Consider the following 4058-nt stretch of genomic DNA (forward strand, 5'->3'; position numbering starts at 1 on the left):
AGTTTATTCTGTTCATCAGATTTTTTATTCACGTGATTTTTAGATTCACTTGTTGATAGATGGTGTCCGTTTTGTCTTTTAGTTGTATTTTTGAAGTGGTTGTGCGAGGCAGCAATTTCAGGTGTTTATCTATGCCGCCATCTTGGTTTCTCCTGTTTAGGTGCTTCTTAAATGCCTATGTTGAAGCCCTAATCCCCAATATGATGGTATGTGGAGATGGAGCCTTTGGGAGGTAATTAGATTTAGATGAGGTCATTAGGGTGGGGCCTCAATGATAGGAGTAGTGCTCTTATAAGAAGAGGACTGGACCTTCTCTCTTCCTGTAAGAATACAGTGAGGAGGCAGCTATCTGAGTTAAGAAGAGAGTTCTTACTAAACATCCAATCATACTGGCACCCTGATCTTGGACTTGCAGCTCTAGAACCGTGATAAAGAAATTGTTTCCAGCCATCCAGGCTATAGTATGCTGCTATAGCAGCCTGAGTTGACTAAGACCCTAGTACAGCCGTGGGCAAACTTCGGCCCGCGGGCCGGATCCGGCCGTTTGAAATGAATAAAACTAAAAAAAAAAAAAAAAAAGACCGTACCCTTTTATGTAATGATGTTTACTTTGAATTTATATTAGTTCACACAAACACTCCATCCATGCTTTTGTTCCAGCCCTCCGGTCCAGTTTAAGAACCCATTGTGGCCCTCGAGTCAAAAAGTTTGCCCACCCCTGCCCTAGTACCTTCTTTCATAGATTGTTATGAGGATTCATTGAGATAGTATTTAGAAAGCACTGAATATAGAGTATGGTGCATTGTAACTACGTAATAAATGTTAGCTATTAGTATCTGTAGAAGCACCAGCTACTGCTTTTGTGTGTGTTGCTTTTAGGCTAACGGGAACAAAATAACACATTTCTGACAAAACTTCAGAGTTGGAACATGTTTTTAGAAACTGAGATTTATTCTCTCACCTGTTCAATAATAACATATTTGCTACTCATTATTGCTTATATGGAAACACATGGGTGGTGGTAGAGAGGCAGAGAGGTATGGTGTGAAGGACAGACTAGCTTCAATCTCAGCTCTGTTAACAGCTGTGTAGCCTGGGATAAACCAGTGAAGTCTTCAAACCTCTGTCTCTGCTTTGGAGAAAGAGTTCTGAATATTACCCCATATCTCAGGAGATGATGGCTTTGAAAGTATTTTGTAAACTGTAAAGCACTGTACAAATATTAGTTTCTATGTTAACACAGTGAGAGGTTTGGAAGAAGCAAGAAAACAATACCTTGCTAGTAAAGTTTAAAGAGCTTTCTAATTTGGGACTTGAGAACCATTAGGAACTGAGACATGCTGTACTAAATCTAGTTTAAAACAAACAAAAAATGTTGAAATGTGATTCAACCTAGAAAAAATGTAACTTGGTTTACATGGAGAAAGGACTCTGAAATAGATTTAGAGACTCCTAGAGAGCAACATTGTGGATGAGCAGTGGTTATAGTAAGTCAGAAAATAGATTTGAGCTTTTACAATGTCTAGCAGCATTTAAAAGGGCAGTCCTATTCTACACTTTTATCAAGAACAATGGACTCCTTTTTTCCTGGGACAATGCTGGCCCAGTACCCTACTGGGCACTACAGGTCAGCTATAAGGCTAGTGAGTGGATGCCTCATTCACCAGGCAGCAGGCATACATACACGCATGCAGGCAGGCATGGACCCTGAGATTCTGTCTATGAAGGAGAAAGGGTCTAATTGGAGGAGGAAGAGGGAGGGAGGGTTTGGCCACCACCTGCTGCTCTGCAGGTCAGTGGTATGCCCTTAGCTCCTTTCATGCTTTTCCTGAAGGGATTTTTCCCTCTTCACCTCTGTGCATGATTCTTTTGGATCTGTTTGTATCTGATGTGAGGCTAAGTGTATAGAAAGAGGGTAGGAAAGAGGAGACCACTGAAAATACATCACTCAAGATGGAGGGACATGGTGATTGATAAAAATAAAGCCAAACATATGGTAAGGCAACATGTTGAAGCATAAACCCAGATTTCATTTATTAAAAGTGTAAAGAAAAGCCTTAAAAAATAGGGAGAGGGAGAAATACATGGAGCAGACAATTTTTACTCAGCAGAAGGTTCCTCGGCTGTCCCTGGCGAGGTGTGTCTCAGTACACAATCCCAGGCTTTCGTCTTCCTCCCACACCTATAAATACAATCACTGAGCAGGTGCTCCATTTTTACACAGGGTTTCCATTTTTACACAGCTCTCCCCCAATTCCCTGGCATCACCCTTGTGTTCACTATTTGCACCTGCAGTTTACAGTAGAGAAGGGGTAGTGGTGTTAAGAATATGCAAGCAATACCCTAGGGTATATTGAGAAGTAGGTAAAGTTTGCTTTCTACCCTCCTCCATCATTCTTGTTAGCACCCACCACTTCCCCATTCAACAAGTTCATCTTCTACTAATTCTCAGGTGGCCTTCTGAGTGGGCAAGACTGACTTCCACTGACACTCCCTCATGGTCCAGGCCTTTCCCTTTAATCTCTTCTCTCCCATAGACTCCCCCCTCTGAAGCTCCCTTCCTCTGGTCTTTCTAGAGCATTAAAACTAATCTAACAGGCCCAGCCAGTGTGGTTCAGTGGATGAGCGTCGACCTGTGAACCAGGAGGTCACATTTTGATTCCTGGTCAGGGAACATGGCTGGGTTGCAGACTTGATTCCCAGTAGGGGGCATGCGGAAGACAGCCAATCAATGATTTGCTCTCATCATTGGTACTACTATTTACCTCTCCCTTCCTCTCTGAAATCAATTATATGTATATATTAAAAAACAAGTAACTGATCTAACAGGCTCTTCCTTTCTGTCTGGCCACAGTTATCAGGTAAGCCATGGACACCTACACGTACATCCAGGAGCTATGGAGGAAGGACCATCCTGATGTAAACTGCTTCCTTCCCAGGGTGCACTGCTGGCAGTACCGCCAGCAATCTGTGCTCCACAGAGCCCCCTTCCCCTCCGGCTCCATAACGCACACAAGCTGGGATACAGGGCCAAGGGAGGTTATGTCATATATCGGATTCATGTGCATTGTGGTGGCTGCAAAAACCCTGTTCCATCGGTGTGACCTATGGCAAGCCTGTTCATCATGGTGTGAACCAGCTAGAGTTCACTCCAAGCCTTCAGTTTGTTGCTGAGGTGTGAGCTGGACGCCACTGTAGGACTCTGTGGGTCCTGGATTCTTATTGGCTTGATGAAGATTCCACACCAAATTCTCTGAGGTTATCCTCATCGATCCATTCCATAGGCTATCAGGAGGAATTCTGACACCAGTGGATCACCAAACCAGGCCACAAGCACAGGGAGATGCAAGGGCTGTTGTCTGCAGGCCGCAAGCACTGTGGCTGTGGAGAGGGCCGCACGTTCCACCACACTATTGGTGGTTCTCGCTGTGCAGCCTGGAGAAGACACAATACTCTCCAGCTCCACTGTTACCACTAATATAAGTAACTAGAGGCCCGGTGCACAAAATTTGTGCACTCGGGAGGGGGGGGGGGTCCCCCAGCCCGGCCTGTGCCCTCTCGCAGTCTGGGACCCCTCGGGAGATAACGACCTGCTGGCTTAGGCCTGCTCCCGGGTGGCAGAGGGCATGCCCAGTCCCTAAGTGCAGCCCCTGGTCAGGCTCAGACCAGGGCCGATTGGGGAGTTGGGGCACCGCCCCCTGTCATGCACAGAGCAGGGCCGATCAGGGGGTTGGGGCGCTGCCCCCTGTCACTCACAGAGCAGGGCCCATCAGGGGGTTGAGGAGCTCCCCCCTGTCACTCACAGAGTAGGGCCGATAGGGGAGCTGGGGCACCGCCCCCTGTCACACACAGAGCAGGGCGGATCAAGGGGTTGGGGCGCTGCTACCCTGTCACACTCAGGGCAGGGCCAATGGGGGAGGTTATGGCTCTACCCTGTCACACACAGAGCAAGGGCTCGTGGAGGGGGGTTGGGGCGCCACCCTCTATCACCCAACAGAGCAGGGCCGAATCAGGGGGTTGGGTCACCGCCACTGTCACACTCAGGGCAGGGCCGATGG

The 4058-nt window shown here is 47.1% G+C and overlaps 1 pseudogene; it reads left to right on the forward strand.

Annotated features, from left to right (window-relative positions):
• Positions 1-2868: 2868 nt before the first annotated feature.
• Positions 2869-3483, forward strand: LOC102441992 (annotated as a pseudogene).
• Positions 3484-4058: the final 575 nt, after the last annotated feature.

The sequence above is a fragment of the Myotis lucifugus genome, unplaced genomic scaffold, assembly GCF_000147115.1.
Source record: "Myotis lucifugus unplaced genomic scaffold, Myoluc2.0 scaffold_5, whole genome shotgun sequence".
Classification (NCBI taxonomy): Eukaryota; Metazoa; Chordata; class Mammalia; order Chiroptera; family Vespertilionidae; genus Myotis; species Myotis lucifugus.